At 41.9% G+C, this 18,495-nt stretch overlaps 1 long non-coding RNA gene across 1 annotated transcript in view; it reads left to right on the plus strand.

Moving 5' to 3' along the window:
* The first annotated feature begins 17,512 nt into the window (after positions 1 to 17,512).
* The window catches only part of LOC142436847 (uncharacterized), a 53,224-nt gene continuing 52,241 nt past the window's right edge, over positions 17,513 to 18,495 (plus strand). The window contains exons 1-2 of the long non-coding RNA XR_012782153.1: positions 17,513 to 17,650; positions 17,944 to 17,987. This is a non-coding gene — a long non-coding RNA (uncharacterized LOC142436847). The remainder of the gene's footprint in view (positions 17,651 to 17,943; positions 17,988 to 18,495) is intronic.

The following is an 18,495-nucleotide window of genomic DNA, read 5'->3' on the forward strand; positions in this document are numbered from 1 at the left end:
GAGATATTGTGATAGTAAGGTTTTGTGTCAATTTAGCTTGACCAGGATCTTCAGAAGGTGCAGCTCACACTCTCCTTGGGGGTATGACCTATTTCATAGCTATAAGTAGACTGTGGAGAATGGGCTCACTCTTTTTCTTCCTGATGAAATGACCCTGGACCCTACGTCTGGCTTCTTGGGATGGCAATCACCATGAGACCTGCTGACCCTAAGAGCTGTCTGTGGCCTGCCAACTGCCTGTTGACATTGGATTCTCCCAACTCTGCTTCCACCAACCTGTGGTTTTCCTGTTTCTTGGGCTATTCCTCCAACAGCTTCAGGAGTCTGGAAGGGCCTCTAGTTTGCATCTGATTTATGGGCTGGAGTTGGACTGGGGTTTCTTGTTGTGTGGACTTCTTAATGTAAAATTCTTTATTGATATAAATTTCCTTCTTCTACATGTATCAGTATCACTGGTTTGTTTCTCTAGAAACCCCAACCGACCACAGATATAATATAGACTGTATTTGGGCTCTTTTGCGTTCTTATTTTAATTTTCTTGAGGTTTGATTTGAACTTGCATATTAGTAATTGATAGTCTTTTACATAGTTGGCCCCCGGTCTTGTTTTGTCTCAATGATATTGAGCTTCTCTATCATGTCTTCCCACAGATTTAATCAATTCCATTCCTGTGTTTTCCACATGTATATATGCCGCTCCTGTTGTTGAATAAAGGTGTTTGCAATGAGGAAGTTATTGCTCTTGCAGAATTCTTTCATGCAGTCTTCAGCTTCTTTTCGATCCCCAAAGCCATAGTTTCTAATTACTCTTCCTTCCTTTTTGTTTCCATGTGTGCATTCCAATTGTCAGCAATTATTAATGCATTTTCAGTACATGTGTGGTCAATTTCAGACTAAAGAAGTTGGTACAATTGTTCATTGGCTTTAGTGGTTTGTGAGAAAATTTGAAGAATGGTTCTATTAACCGGCCTTCCTTGTGTATGAAGATAAATATTATTCTGTCACAGGCAGCATTGCACTTCAAGATAGATCTAAAAATGCTCTTTTTGAGGATGAAAGAGACATTCTTTTGAATTTGTCATTGTCAGCATAGTCATTCTTATCATTTTAAGATTCAAAGGGACTATTTCAACTCACCAATGCCTAGGATATTGATCTTTATAGGTCAGATTCCGTTTTTTTATGATTTCCAATTTTCCTAGATTCTTATTTTGCACGTTTCATGTTCTGATTATTAATGAATGGTTGCAATGATTTTTCTCATTTTGAATTATAATCCATTAGCAAATGAAGGTGCCAGAAGAAGCTTTAGTACACTTTGTTGCTAGATGCCTTTAAGTCAGTTCTGTCTCATAATAATGCCTACACAACAGAATGAAACATTGCCTGGTCCTGCCCCATACTCAAAAATTTTGTTATGTTTGAGTCCATTGTTGTAGGAATTGTCTCGATCCATTTGATCGGGTGTCTTCCTCTTTTTGCAACCCCTCCACTGTAATGTGTATGATGTCCTCCAGGGACTGGTCTGTCCTGATAACATCTGCAAAGTACATGAGATGAAGTCTCGCCATCCTATCTGCCAAGGAACATTTAGCTGCACTTCTTCTCAGACAGATTTGTTTGTTCTTCTCTCCACCCATGGTACTTTCAGTATTTTTTGGTCAGTACCTTAATTCAAATGCACCAGTTCTCCTTCAGTCGTTCTCATTCAATGTTCAAATTTCACATGCATAAGGTGTGGCGGAAAATGCCATGCCTTGGGCCAGGCACAACTTAATCCTAAGTGAAATTCTTGATCTTCAGTACTTTAAAGTGGTTATGTGCAGTAGATTTGCCTAATGCAATATGTTATTTGGTTTTTTGATTGTTGTTTCCATGAGCATTAGCTGTGAATCTAAGCAAGACGAAATCCTTGATAACTTCAATATTTTCTCCATTTATTATGATGTTATCTACAGCTCCTGTTGTGAGGTTTTGAGTTATCATTAAGGTGGACTCTACTTTGAGGAAGCTCTCTTTCTCGGTGATATTTTGATTGTTTTACAATCTGAGGGACTCATTTTCTGGCATTATATCAGACAATATTTTACTGTTATGCATAAAGTTTTCAATGGTGAATCCCTCAGAAGTGGACTGATTGTTTTGTCGTCCTGTCAGTTCTTAGTCTGGAAGCTGTGTTGAAATCTGTTCACCGTGGGTGATCCTGCCTGGTATTTGAAGTACTAGTGGACTAACTCCCAGCATCACAGCAAAGCACAAGCTACCACAGTGCAGCAAATTGACAGATGGGGCGCGGGAGGGGAGTTGTCATTGTTAGACACTGTTAATTTGGCTCTAACTCATAGCACCCACAGCCTGTTTCCTCACAGTTAATGTTGGAGACCATTTTTGCAACCAGTATGCCAATTCATCCCATTGAGGACCTTCTTCTTTTTTTCACCACTCCACTTTACCAAGTATGATATCCTTCTCTAGGGACTATGCTCAGCTGTTAAGATGTCCAAAGTATGTGATATGAAGTCTTGCCATTCTCACGTCTAGGAAGCATTCTGGCTCTACTTCCGCCAAGAAAGATTTGTTCCTTCTTCTGAAAGTCCATGGAATATTCAATATTCTTCACCAGCATCATAATTCAAAGACATCAACTTTTATTTTACCTTTCATAATTATTGTCCATTTTCAAGTACGTATGAGGTGATTGAAAATGCCATAGTATGATAGTTATATAATTTTATGTCAGTTTGAAGATATGTAAAAGTGTAAGGTTGGTATCCAATCTGTCAATCACACCATAGCCTGATGGTGCCTCTTTGTGACCATGGCCTTCTCATAAGGAGGGCCCTGGGAACCTCCCCTTCTTTTTGCATTCACCTGACTGCTTCCTGCCCACGTTGAGAGCTGCCAGAGTCTTGCCATGCTTCCATCGACCTTGGGTCCACACGACATTGCAATCACTGGCCTTTGACATCCCTGCATTCTGCATCATTGCATGTAACTGCGTAAGTTGGAAAGGAACTTATGGGCTAGTGTTGGACTTATGGACTTGAGTTGGACTGGCCTGGGATATTTCCTTGAAATAGAAATACTATAATGACTTCTTGATTAAAAACTATTTATTGCACATATATGAGTGTCACTTGATTTGTGTCTCTAGTCAGCCTGGCTTACATCCAGTTCACTGCCATCAAGTTGATTCCAACCCTTAGCAACTCTATAGGACAGGGGAGAGATATCCCTGTGGGTTTCCAATACTGGAACTTTGTATGGGAGCAGAACTGCTGATCTTGTGTTGAGCAACCCAACTTGGTTGGTTCTGACGCATTATGTTTGTAACCACTATACCACTAGGGCTCAGCTGTGCCTTATTCCTCAAAGTGACATCTTTTAACACTGGAAATTGGTCTTCAGCAAGATCTACCAGTGTACTCGGTCATATGACTTATTTTCTTTTTACACTGTTTTGATTGTGATGTGAGGGAAAATCTACAGAGTAAATTGATTTTCTTTACAATTCATGCAATGTTTTATGATATTGATTGCAATACCTACAATGCAATACTACTTTTCCTATTCCCTCCCTTTGTTTGCCGTTTCCATTGGTCTTTCGTTCCCATGCCTTCCTGCCTTCTGAGTAACTCCCTGACAAATGCTGGGCTCTGAATTGTACATCGTTGACAGTATAGGTCTCCTATTTGGGGGCTGAAAGTTGAGCCATGGAGGTGAGGTCAGGTGTCAAATGGGAATTCCACTAGTGCCTATCATATCCTAAGGTTAGTCTTCTTATTTTGAGTTCTACATTTTCCCCAGTTGATCCAGGGCCTACTACTGTGAGCACTTTCAGAGCAATCTGCAGTGAGAACCCTATGCTATCTTGGTCTTCTGGACTCAGCGCTGTGGAGCCTGGGCTTCATGTGGTCAGTGAATCCCTTTCATCTTCTTTTGATGCTATCTGTGTAATTCTGTATTTTGAATTTCTCTTCAATTTTTTCAGCTAGTGAAATGCACATGCTTTTCATTTTTGCTGTCCTAATTCCAGGTCTTTGCACCTTTTCATATAATTCTTTATTCCATCTTTTTTAATTCCCCTTTGAAATTTTATGTTCAGCTTCTTTATTCAGCGTCTTTACTTCATCAATTATTTCTATATTTCTCTCTCTCTTTTTCGTACTTCATCATTTCTTTCATTGGCTTCAGCTACTCCACATTCAAGGTGACATCCGTTTTGTCTTTTCTTTAGTTTCTATCTTTTTAATTATCTTTGAATTTCTTTATTTATGATGTTCTTGATATTATTGCAGAACTCGTATCATCTCAGGTGATTTGTGTTCAATGTGTCAACTTTCTTCTTGAAGTATCCTCTAATTTAGATGAGATATACTCAAATTCATACTTTGACTCTTGGGGACTTGTTTTAATTTTGTTGGAATTCAAGTTGAATTTGCCATTGATGGTTTGTTCCACAGTTCGTCTCCAGTCTCGTGACTGATGATATTGAACTTCTTTATACCATAAATACTTGAGTATAAGCCGAGTTTTTTTCAGCACATTTTTTATGCTGAAAAAGCACCCCAGCTTTGGGGGGTAAAATTAGTTGCCTTGGGTTATACTCGAGTATGTATAGTAGTTTATTTCAACAGATATAATTGATTTAATTCGTGTGTATTTCTATCGAATATACATGATCCATGTCTATGGTTACTATTTACATCCCTGAAAAATAAATCTTCAATCAATAAGCCATCCTTATTGGAAAATTCTATCATGAGATCTCCCATGTGGCTTCCATCCCCATGGCCATATTTTCTAACTAGTGATCCTCCTCCTTAGTTTCCAATTTTTGCATTCAAGTCATCAGTAATCTTGATTGCATGTTTCATCAATTTCAGACTGAAAAGGTTGGTAAAAATCCTCAATGGCTTTATTGTTAGCATTAGTGGTTGGTGTGTAAATTTGAATAATAACTTTATTAATTATTCATCCTTGTAGGTGTAATATATCCTACACCTAACAATGGTGAACATTGGAATCGATGTTGAAACATTCTCATTTTTAACATGAAAGTCATCCATTCCTTTCAAATTTGTTACTCTGGTATGTAAACCATATTATTGTGACATTCAAAATGGCCAATACCAGTCTATTTCAGTTCAATAACACCTAGAGTGTTTGATCTTTATGTGTTCCATTTTTTCATGGCTTCCAATTTTTCTAGATCCATATTTCATGCATCCCATCTTCTTGTTAGTGGTTATTGCAGTACTGCTGTTTCTTCTCATTTTGAGTCATTGCCACATCAACAAATATAGGTCCTGAAAACTTTATATCACTAAGGTCAACTCTACTTTGAGGAGACAGCTCTTCCCCAATTATATTTTGAGTGTCTTCCAACTTGAGGGGTTCATCATCCTGCACTATATGAAACAAAATTCCACTGCTATCATTGTGCTCCACAAACACCACTATTTTTTTCAGATGTAGATTGGCAGGTTATTCTTTCTAGTCTATTTAGCTTGTAAGCTTTTCTGAAAATTTTCCACCACGGGTAACTATGCTTGTGTTTGAAATACCAGTGGTATATCTCACAGGATCATGATGACTTTCAAGTTATGATAGTTCAAGAACCTGACATGTCTGACAACTTGGCATGCTAGCCTAATTCCGAATGGCCAGCACATCTCTCTTCTTGCTTTCTCTAGTTTCTGTAGACCACTGTACCTGAGCATGCATGGCTTAGGAGGTTGTGGAGTTAATTCTTGCTTCCTGGAGTAACCCTTAACCAATGACCCATAGGAGTTATTGGACAAATAGCCACACTCCCTCACATTCTGGGCAGAATAACTAGTGGATTTTCTACAGTGTCTCCAGTAAGATTAACCTCCAGTTGCTCACAATTTTAAATTGTTTGATAATGTACTTTTCATTGGCTGCCTTCTTTCACTTTTCTATTTCCCATTTCCTTATTGATATCTCCCCAGAAAATGGCTTAATTAAAACCTTTGTCTCAGGATCTAATCCTATGGGGAACCCAAACTCAATCACACAAGACATTTGTCAAATCATGGACTTAGTGGTTATAGCTATTATATGTGTAGGTCATGGAAGAGGATAATTCATACCATCACTTTGAATAGTCATTCGGAGTGCCAACTGGTTCCCCAGCATAGATCCTGGACATCAAAACTCACTGTTTCCTGTATCATAACACTTCCTTTTAGACTTCAGTCATTCAAAAAAATCAACAAATAGCTTGCTGTCTCACTTCAAATTTTGTAGTGTGCAAATATGGCTATGTTTTCATTGTGTGTTTAGCCCTGGACAAATCAGCTTTGACCAGGAAGGTGAAGTCATGTGGAAAAACAAACCAAAAACACTAGCAGCTGTGTGTTGTGGAAGAAAACCCTGTGGATGAAGTGCAATTTTTAGGGAACAGAGACCAGTAAGATAAACCAATAAGTGTCCACTGTTCTGATGTTAAGGAGAACCCTGGTGAGGCAGTAATTAAGCACTTAAGGGCTAATCAATCAGCAGTTCAAACCCACCATCTTCCCCAAGGAAGAGTTACGATGTGACAGTCTGACCCCCTTAAGATTTACATTGATTACCACTACCAACTGATCTGAGAGGGATAGCATTAGGGGATGCTGGATCGCATTCTTAACGAGCTCTAATGGCAGAGTGGACTCCTCATTGATCTCCTAACCACAAGGAAAGTGGTTCTAACCTATCAGTTGGTCCATGTGAGAAATAGGAGTTTGTCTGCTCTGGTAAATATTTAAGCCTTGGAAAATCAAAGGGTGAAGTTCTATTCTATCTTGTAGGGTCTCTATGAGTCAGCTTCTACACAATGATAATGAGTTTGCTTTGGAATTTTGGGATAGAATAGGAGAAATATGTGCAACAAAGTTTAAACTTATTTTAAATGTTCAGTGGTATTGCTCAGAGAGAGATTCTTGGAACCCACAAGAATGTTGTCCTTAGGCACCTTCAGATCTGGAACTGAACTCACTCCCTTGGCTCAATCTTCAGCCAAACAATAGGTAGATCTATAAGGTAAAAAGTAACACTAATCAACTCTTTGAATCAAAAGGATATAATTTATTCAAAGATAAAGTTCAGAAGGGTCAGGAAAGAAGGGGGAATGGAAACAGGAAATACAAGGAGGAAGTGCGATAAGTGATATTACGTTGAGCAGATTGCAGTCAATATCATGAAGCAAAATATGTGTGAACTGTCAAATGGAAAACAGATGTATTCTGTAAACCTTCACCCAACTCACAATAAAGAGATTTTTTTTCAGCCTTGGAAACCTATGAGGCAATACTATTCTGTCCTATAGGGTACCACTGAGTTGAAATCAACCCAGTGGCAATGGGATATTGATGCTGATGCTTTCTGCCGATTCTAAAAAATAGGGTTATTAGCAATTATTGTGGAAATAGCATGAATGAGACTATGTAAATGGGGTTGGTTACAGATAAATTCTTGTAAATGTTAAAGGATAAGTGATTGAGGATGGACTTGCCCAAAAAGAGAAAATTATTGCAAGATTTTGTTCCAGGGATAAAATAAAAATAGGTTTCCTGTGGGTAAGACTTAAGCCTATAGATATGGAATTTAAGGAACTGGTATTCCATGATGGTCACCTTCCCGACACAATCACTCAAGACAAAAAGTGGGTGTATAAACAAATGTGGTGAAGAAAGCTTATGGAGCCTAGCTATCAAAAGATAAAGAGTCTAGGGTTTGAAAGACTAGAAGGTTCACAAGTGGCCATCTAACTCAGAAGCAATAAAGCGCACATGAAAGAAGCACACCAGCCTGTGTGATCACAAGATGTAGAAGGGATCAGGTATCAGGCATCAAAGAACAAAAAAATCATATCATTGTGAATGAGGGGGGGGGTACAGTTAGGGGATCCAAGATCTATCTGTAGGCAACTGGACAACCCCTTACAGAAGGGTCGCTGGGAGGAGATGAGCCAGTCAGGATGCAGTGTAGCAACGATGAAACATATAACTTTCCTCTCATTCCTAAATGCTACCGCGCCCACTATCATGATCCCAATTCTACCTTACAAACCTGGCTAGACCAGAGAATATACACTGGTCCATATAGGAACTGGAAACACAGGGAAACCAGGACAGATGACCCCTTCAGGACCAGTGCTGAGAGTAGCAATAACAGGAGGATGGAGGAAAGGTGGGGTAGAAAGAGGGATCTGATTACAAGGATCTACATATAACCTCCTCCATGAGGGAGGGACAACAAAAAAGTGGGTGAAGGTAGATGTCGGACAGTGTAAGATAGGACAGAATAATAATTTATAAATTATCAAGGGTCCATGAGGGAGGGGAAGGGGGAAGGAGGGGAAATGAGGAGCTACTACCAAGGGCTCAAGTAGAAAGCAAATGTTTTGAGAATGATGATGGCAACAAATGTACGCAGTGGATGTATGTATAGATTGTGATAAGAGTTGTAGGAGCCCCCAATAAAATGATTCTTTTTAAAAACCTCAAAGAGCAAAACACACTATGGTTTATTGTACATCAATGATACTTCAATAAAATTACATAAAAAAGGGGAAAAAGAAATGGAATTTAAGGTAAAGAAAGTATTCCCTTTGAGGACCATATTGCAAATATATATTTAGGCAGGCAATTAGATAAAGACATTTTAAGTCTGGGCTTCTATACCTGCCATCTGTCTGTTATGAAAAGTATAATTAGCAACTAGAATCTCTCATACAAAATCAACTCAATATGGTCTTTCTGGTCTGACCTCCGTGGTGTTCTACTCTGCTTTGATGGAGCTCATCATATCATGACTCTATAACAAGATTGAGGAGTTATTTGCATTCTTATGTGGAAGGTAAATCTGTTTGGCTATTCTGTTAGACTAGTTCATTTTCTTTCCTACCATCCCATCTGCCATTTTAATTCAAAACAAGGCGAAAAGCATGTATGTGCCTTTTGAGGAAGGAGAAGATTTTGGCGTGGAAGAAATTCTCTTCTAGACTGCAAGGTAAGTATTTACCCCCTCTAGCCCTGTTGGAGGAGGGGAAAAGGAAGAGAGACAAGGCAAAGAGAACAACATAGTTAGTTTCATGCCTCCTTACTTGACCTGGGGATTGAGGGGAATATCAGTGACTATGGACCTGTTGTGCTCCCCATTTGGAAGCATGAAGAATAGAGGCTGCCAGGCAGAGCAGCCCTCTGGGAAGTCACTGAAGACAAACATATAGAGAGTGCCATCAAGTCTACTGTGATCCATGGAGACCTTATATGAAATGGAATGGAGTGCTGTCTGATCTTGCACCATTGTCACACATTCCTGAATGTTGAAGTCCATTGTTGCAGCGATTAGGTCAATCTGCCTCAATAAGGATCTTCCATGTCCCTCTATTTCATCAAATATGATGTCTTCCTCTAGCAATTGTCCACTGATAGTGTGTCCAAAACACATTAGTCAGTCAGTGTTCTCTTGTGATCCATAAGGTTTTCTTTCAGTAATTTTTGGAAGTGGACTAGCAGGCCCCTCTTCCTTGTCTGTCTTAGTCTAGAAGCTTCACTGAAACCTGTCCACCATGGGCAATCCTGCTGGTATTTGAAATTCTGGGAACAGAGCTTCCAGCACCATAACAATACACAAACCATTATAGTACAACCAACTGACAGATGAGTGGAGGATATCTATATCTATATATGGAGAGAGAGAGAGTAAAACTGGCAATGCAGTCTGATTAGGCAGTATTCTGATAATCTGCTGCTAACAGAAAGTATCCCCACAAATAACATCTTAAAGTAATGATGATATCAATTTTGCTCACAAATCTGCAATCTGGGCAGAGCTCAGTGAGGACACTAGTTTTGGCTTCATCAAGCATTAGCTGGGGTAGCTCAAAGGACAGAGGCTGCAGCTCTCTTAAGACTCACTCCCTCACACGACTGATACTTCTATTGGTTGGAGCTCAAGAAGAACCCTATATGTGACATTTTCATTTGGCTTGGTCTTCCTTGCAACATCCTGACAGGGTCCCAATGGTGAACAACCCAATACGACCAGGTGGAAGTCACAGAGCAACACTTCTGCCATAGTCAAAGGCCTGCCAAGATGCAAGGAAGAGGGAAAGCAGGCCCTGTTTCTGGAAAAATGAACACAAACTCATCTTGTAACAAGAGAATGTGCGATGTGCAACATTAGGACAGTCATCTTTGAAGGACACAACCTGCCATGAGCCAAGATACAGAGACAGATTTCTACGAAAGCGAAAGGGCAGGACTTAGACTTAAAGATAAAGCCACAGACTTCATAGGACAAGAGCAATAGGGAGACAAGCAAAGGAAAGCTCTAGGACGCAAGCCTAACATGGCTAAAGATAGGGACAATGTCAGGACTGAACTGGAAGCAAGCAGACACCTGTGCAAGGCAGAACCCGTGAAGTTGTGAGTGCCTTCAAAGCTAAGTCAAAGTACCTTGGGGCGTGAGAAGGGAAGGAGCAGGAGAAGGAATTAATGGGTAGGTTTATGGAATTTGTAAGTCTGGAGACAGAGCATCAGGAATAGCTGGGTTCTGGCACTCAGTTGATACCATCAGAGTGTGAACCTTTTCCTTTCAGAGCTGTTTCCTTTTGAGTTTCACGCAGGCTTCCTGATGACAGCTGTAGTTTTATCTAGAAGCTCAGGAATTCTATTAGAGAGAGGCTCTTTTCCTTGCTAATCATTGGTGGTACTATCAGGTAAGCATTGGATTGCTAACTGCAAGGTTGGCAGTGCTACCCTACCAGCTACCTCATAGGGAAAAAGATGGAACTTTCTGCTCACATAAATATTTACAGTCTGAGAAACCCCACAGGGACCTTCTATGATTCAAAATGGACTCATTGGCAATGAGGAAATTGTTTCTGGGGCATTTTTTAGGGTTAGATATCATTAACCTAGCATGAGTCTCATACTGAGTCTGACCCAGTCCCTTTGGACAGAGGAAAGTCATGCCCTGACTAGCCAGGCCTGGAGCTGGCAGATTGGGTCAATGCCAGCAGAAGCATGGAGATGGAGCATGGTGGAAGAGTGATCCCAAAGATACAAGCTATGTGCTGTGAGTGGAAGAAGGGCAAATGAATGCTGCATTAATTAACCAGTCATTGACAAAATGAGGTTGCATGACAAATGGCTCCAAAACCCAGCAGTTCAACAAACAGCCCAACCCCTTCCCTCCCACACAAACAGTTCTTAAAATTCAGGATCAGGGAGATTAACTGGAACTTTGAACTTGGCACTTCAGGGCTTGGAAGAGGTGACAGTGCATGTAAAGGCCTTGGGGCAGGAGAGATCTTGGTGTGACTGAAAGCCCAGAAGAAGACTAATTTGGGGGAGGTGAGATAATAGGAATGGAGTTTTCAGTGAGCATTTCCTTGAGAGCCTTCAAGCAAAAGCGATTTTTCTATATTCATGTTTTAGAAGTAGATCTCCACCCATGTGTAAAGCTTTGGGTATTGGATTGGTGTCGGTATGCAGGGAAAAATTAAATGGGCTTGTTATGGATTAGGAGCCTGTGGTAGTCACCTAATCTTGTGTCAAGTTAAGGATTAGGAGTGTAGGCGTGGAGTTTAGGCTGCCAATCTGGAGATAGTCAGTGAGATTTTTATGTGGGCATAGCCTCCTTCTGAGAACTCTGAGAAATCTGGTACTTCCTCCTTGGAGGTGGAAGACACCTCTCTCTCTCTCTCTCTCTCTCTCTCTCTCTCTCTCTCTCTCTCTCTCTCTCTCTCTCTCTCTCTCCTACTCCTTGGGAGACATTGCAGAAGGCAAGCCAAATGGATGCGACCAGACCTCTGAAGCCAATGAAGCCTCAGAGAGATCGCAGCCAGCACTGAGATGCTTACAATGCCACTGGATCCACAAGACTTTCCACCCATTGGCCTGTGATTATCCTGCATTCAGCATCACTGCACATGTTTTATGGGTCTGAAAAGGAATTTATAGATTGGTATCAGACATATGGGCTAATACCAGACTTATGGATTTGATGTGCACTGGGCTGGGACGTTTGCTTAATGTACAATTACTGTTTGATATAAAACTCTCTCTCTGGATTTATAAGGTAGAATTAGACCAGAACATGTACTCTGGTACAGAAAGGAGCTGAAAACACAGGGAATCCATGACAGATGATCCCTTCAGGACCAGTGGTGAGAGTGGCAATACCAGGAGGGTGGAAGGAAGGTGGGGTAGAAAGGGTGAATCGATTACAAGGATCTACATAAAATCTCTGCCCTGGGGGACGGACAACAGAAAAGTGGGGGAAGTGAGATGTTTGACGTGTAAGATATGACAAAATAATTTATATATTACCAAGGATTTATGAGGGAGGGGGAGGAGGATGGAAGTGGGGAAATGAGGTCCGTCCATCTTGCCACAGGTATACCCCAATCCCTCCCCTTCCTATTGCCTGTATACCCCTAGATTTTCATCCTCTCTTTACTGTATTACCTATAGTATGACCCCTCCCTGTGATGTGTGTCTTTTCCTGAAATTAGGGGGCTTGCACACCCTCAAAGGTATATAAATCATGGTTAGAAATAAAGAATCTCTCTCCCGTGGTGCTCTCCTCTGCGGTCCTCGCTTCCGTGTCCCCTCTCCCCTTGTTCTCCTTCCCCTCACTCTCCTGCCCTCAGGTCTCCCATCTCTATGGGAATCACCAAGCGGGGCTACGGTGAGCATGCTAACATGAAATTTGTCTGATTCCATCATTTTACTCTTTCTTCTATCGCCTGTATTTCTCTATGAGTTTACTATAATCTTTAATTATTATCACTGTACAATTGTGCCTACCAGACCTGGGATGATTTGTGAGGCGCTGGCTACCCTGACAGCCATGGGAGAATACAGTCTTCTCCCTGAGGTCTTCACTCTAGCAATCATACAAACATCTGTGCAGATTTCATGTTTAATGTAGCTTTATGTCATTTCCATCAAAATACCCAGATGTTCTATTGAAATTAAAGACAATCTCTATCCTCACGATATTTAGGTAACAAGACCAGGCCTACTTGAATCTTTCCATACATCTGAACACATAGGGAAACAAGAGTATGTCATCCATAAAGCTCCTTGGCCCTATGATATTTCAGAATATTTAGAAAAGAGCAAAAATACTTTAACCCTATCTTCTAGATTTAGAGTTGGAATAAAAGGTTTCCTAACAATATGGTTATTGTGTGGTTAAAAGAACCCACAGAAATAAGAAAAAGTGCATTTATCCTCTCATGAGTTAGTACCGAGGGTGGGCATTGGGCTCAGTGTATTTTGAGAGGCGCCTGCTAACAGCGAGAGGCGTTTCCTGGACTTACACTGTCTTCCACATCTGTGGGTACCTCAGCAACATTCTTTTCTGGTACTGAGCTTTCAGACTCTTGGTCAGGAGTATTACCTGGAGTTGTCTCTGCAGGTTTCCTGCCATGGGCAGTAGAGCTACCATAGTGGTCAGCACAGCAGTTCTAGCTGACCAGGCACTGCAGTCCTTACCCAGACTCCTGTCTTCACTTCTATCTTCTCTTGGTCCAGAGCTGGTGGGTCCTTAGCATCCATGCAAGTCTGCTTTCTCCCTGAGACTGGTTTTCTGTCTGGACTCACACTGACTCTCACTCACCGTGAAAAGCTTTGGCCATAGAGAATGATACAAGTTGCGAACACTCTGAATTGGTTGCAGTGAAATGAAGTGAGATCGATTCATGTAGATATTTATATAGATATTGTTATGAGATATATGCCACAATAAAATATCAATCAAGAAAGACATTTGCCTGAAAGACAATCAAAGTATTAAACAGAGGTTAGGGTTCATTCTGTCCACAGAAATAGGAACCATACTTAAAGCAGATTTCTATTCAAAGTAATTCAAGCAAGAGAGTTATAGAGTTATTTATTCTATGTTAAGGAAGAAATTGTCAAGTGAGAATTCTTTTTATGGGTTTCTGTGATGCGTTTGGGAGGGAATTTTGCAGCTGTTGGTAGTTGTTGAACACAATAATAATCTAATGCCATTTGTGTTAGTCTGGGTACATTAGATAAATGATCCACAGAAACTCATATGTATAAGAGAGTTTTATATAAAGGTTAAGTGCACATCAAGAAAACATCCTAACTCAGTGGTACCCAAGCCCACAACTCCAACATTAGCCCATATGCCCAACACCAATCCACAAAGTCTTCTTCCATCTCACAAAACATGCACAATGAGGCCGATGGCAGGAAGAAAGCCAAGTAAGAGAATGTGTAAGCATCTCAGAACAGGCAGGGTCACCCCTCAGCTGTTCTAGCACTCAGGGCTTCATGGGGGTAGGTCCATGCAGCTTCTCTTAAGGGATGTTCTTGCAGGAAGTGAGCCTTGCCAGATGAAGCAGGGAACTGTCTAAGGCAGCTGCACCCTTGTCTGACCATCAGAAAACAAGTGACCCTAGAACTAGAAAGGCGAGGCTCACCAAGCCATTTATCCCTCGGCCCTTCAATTGACCCCATAAGTGTTTATCGGCCAGGTTGGCACAATAAACTATGTACCTCTCCATTGAATTATGTATGAGAAGAATGTTGAAAATATTATTTTGTAGCACATATATGATAAAAATAACTTAGAATATGACATAGTTTTCATTTTTTACTCACAATTAGAAACTGATGGAGAGTGTTGCTGGTACAACATTTCAAAAGACTAGCTAAAATATTCAATCAGAAAAGAGATTATGATATAAGCCAGAAATTTGAATTTATAAAAAGTGTTAGCAATGGAATAAATATTCTTTATTTAATATTTTATTTATTGTCTCACTTTTCCTCCAAAACTGTTTTATTGGGAGCAAATGCAGTTGTCATATCCATCCGTAGTTCAAGTGCATCAAGCAGTATTATACAACTGCTACCCCAATTAGCTTGAAAACATCATCTTCCTTTCTCAACTAGTGGCACCATCTCCCTTTATTCCACCACCACCACCACTCCACTGTAGTCCCAGAAACCCTTATTCTACTTGCTGTCTCTTTATGTTAATCAATTCTGGCTTTCATCTACCATCAAAAAGAAAAACATATCGCTGAAATTCAAGAATGCTATCCCCCAATGACAAAATACATGAGATAAACTCCAATAAGAATTTAAATTGAGGAAGCAGGCAGTCCAAGTGCAGCCAGCAGCCCTTCCTCGGAATCCATAACAGACCTAGGTGTGCTTCGGATGTGTCAGTCTGGCTACTGCAATGTGAGGATCTTGTCAGTTGACTGCCTTTCTCAGGATATTCTGGATCCAAAAGCACTCTTTAGTAGCTGGTGTCCTGCAACACGCCCTGTGGCTCATGCTGAACACGCAAACTGCTTGTCATATGCATGATATTGAATACAGCAAGAAACAACAAAAAACACCTACTCCCTGCCTTCAAGGAGATTTCAGCTCACAGCACAGCCTTATTTCTCTATGTTTGCTGTTCTTCAACTGCAGCACAAAGGAGGGATGCTTGCAAACCTCCCTCCCTGCACTGGCCACAGAGTGAAACCACTGGCTGTGAGGACTGCTGCCTACTCTGATGGTGAGCCGGCTCTGTCTCTTCTCTGTGAGCAAACTACTGTTGCACACAGAGCCTGTGTGTGAGCTGAGCTTTTGTCAGTGACTTACGACACTGGTTTAACAGAAATCAACAGTTATATGTGTGCAGTACACAAGAAGGGGAGTAATTCAACTTGAAGGGAGAATAAGGTTATTTTTATAAAAGAACCTTGTAAATTGAAGCACAATCAGGAAAATATATATTTAAAGGGAAAACCATTAACATGTTAATAAAGATTTTTAAAATAATATAAAAGATGTCACAGAAAAGGATGATATAATTAAAATGAGAATACGATATATGAAGTTTTGTGGAGACCAGGATGATGGAAAAAATAGAACAATTTTAAAAAATAGAACAATTCCTGATAATAATATGAAGTATGATTAAACACAATGCAGAATACACAGAAAACAAATTAATGGACATAAATAAACAAAACAAGATGCAAATTCAGAAATTCGATAACTATAAGCCATTGGCACCGTTGAATCCCGAATCACAGTGATTCTAGGACAGAGTAGAACTGCTCCGTAGGGTGTCAGACACTGTTAATCTTTTGGAGGAGCAAACAGCCTCATCTTTCTCGCTTGGAGGAGCTGGTGATTTCAAACTACTGACATTGAACTTTGCATCCCAATGTAAAATAGATAAAAAGATGGCAAAATGAAAACCTGTGCCAGGGGAGGCTAAGAGTTAAGTGAGAAAGCCCTAATTCCAACAGGAAATCCTCCCTGTCATCCATCTGTGCCTGTCTAAGGCTGGGTTCTCTGCGCCCCCTGCTGCCCAGTGTCTTCCCTGCAGGGGAGGTTTGTGTCTGGGCTCACACTGACTTCCCCTCACTGTGCTCCTTGCACAGTAATACGTAGCCGTGTCCTCAGCGGTCACGGAGCTCAGCTGCCGGGAGAACTGATTCTTCGATGTGTCTCTGGTGATGGAGAGTCGGCTTTGGAAGGACGGGTTATAACCTGTATTACCACCATAATCTATGCACCCCATCCACTGCAGCCCCTTCCCCGAGGTCTGGCGGATCCAGCTCCAACAGTAACCACTGCTTGTTATGGAGAAACCAGAGACAATGCAGGAGAGGGACAGCTTCTGGGAGGGCTTCACCAATCCTGGACCCGACTCCTGAAGCTGCACCTGGGACAGGACGCCTGCAAATTAAAAAAAAAATATTCCATGTCAGTCACTTGAAGTCATAACTATCTTCATAGACCCAGGTCGGATATCTGAATCTCTCACCTTGGGGAACTGTCACCAGGCACAGCAGAACACACAGCAATAGCATCTTTAGACCACAGCTCTGTTTCCCAAGAGACCCACAGCCCTGTCTGAAGAGAACTGATAGTTTTCCCACCCCAAGGGTGAAATTGTACCCTAGTGCCTGAAAGATAATTTGCATATGAGGGAGTCCTGTCCTTATAAACAGAAAGTGATAGAGGCCAGGCCCCCCTTTATCTTCTGAGCCCATGGTACGGTAACTGTTTGAACTCATATGTTAAGCAGGGACCCTCAGTTCTTGCTTCAGCCCCATTAACACTTTGGCAGAGTTGGGGGGTTGGGTGTTTCCAGTTTGTTAGGAGGATGCACATCCACACCCAATGTACATGGTTCTATCTCAACCATGTCACCCATGCACTCCCTCTGCAAAGGGCCAAATTACTGGTGCCTCAGCCATTGTTATCTGAGTCTTTGCCGCTGGAGTTTCAGCCACAGGTGTGGGCCCTTTGGCGTGGACCGCCTCTCTCCTCTCTGGCTCCTCCCCAAGCCCCGCCCCAAGCCGGCCAGGCCCCGCCCACCCCCTCACCAGGCGCCTGTGCTGGCATCTCAGCAGAAATGGGCGGGGAAAGAGCTGCCTTGAGAGGAAGTGAAGGCAGACCCCTACCCCTCTCTGACCCCGCCAGCTCCTCCCACCCCGGTTCACGCCCAGACAGGGCCGGAAGTGGCGGTGTCTTATTCTGAACTGCAACTCACTGCAAGGATTCCACTGTCGGTACTCTGCTTGGGGTGCCAGAGAAGCGCCCACAGCCTGAGCACCCTGTTGCCGGCGCTCCCAGGTGGGAGGCTCTGGGCTCCGGGACATGTATGTGGGCGGAGGCTATTTTAGTCCAGCTGACTAGGGTGCAAGCGCCCTTTCTCTCCCCCAGGAACCCTGCCAGCGCTTCTCTTGGTGAGAGGTGGGCGGGTGTCCCTAAGGCCAGTCCTATTTCCCGCTTTCGGATTGGGTGGGGTTCATGGTGGGAGTCCCTGTTGGAGAAAGGGGATCACGGCTGGGGTTTTGGGGTCCGGGTTCCCAGATTTGTTGCTTTGTGAGTTTCCTAACCCCCCTCCCTTGTTTCCTTCCACACAGCGATGCCTGCTCCCCGAGACTCCTTGCACCTCCTCAGCTCAAAGGTGAGCCCCGGAGTCTTGTTCTGCTGACCTCCCTCTGGACCCGATCAGAGTCTGTTCTAGGCACAAGATTTCTTGCTGAGTTCGTGACAGAAACGTCTTGCCTGGCTTTAAAATATTGGTCGCGGCCCTTTTTTTTCTTAACCCCTTGTTTAGAATTCTATCTATATATTACTATGGTTTTTTAAACCATTCCCATTTCCTTTCCTTGGTATTCTTTATTGCTTCTGTTGGGTTCAGTTTGTGAAGCACAGAAGGAGTGGATATCTGGAGATGAAATAACATGCGATGGTTTGTAAGGATGTCTGGGTGGGGTCGGGGTGGGTGGCTGGCGGAGTTGGGGACTAAGAATGAAGGATTGAGGGGACTGAACACTAGAACTGAAAGTGACTAATAAGCCTTTTTAAAGGCCATTGAATCATGGTGGGAAAATAGACAATATGAAATCGATTGTGGTAATGATTTTGCAGTGCTTAAGATGGCTGAACTATGGAATTGTGGGAATTTGTGG

Source organism: Tenrec ecaudatus, unplaced genomic scaffold (genome assembly GCF_050624435.1).
Source record: "Tenrec ecaudatus isolate mTenEca1 unplaced genomic scaffold, mTenEca1.hap1 Scaffold_690, whole genome shotgun sequence".
Lineage (NCBI taxonomy): Eukaryota > Metazoa > Chordata > Mammalia > Afrosoricida > Tenrecidae > Tenrec > Tenrec ecaudatus.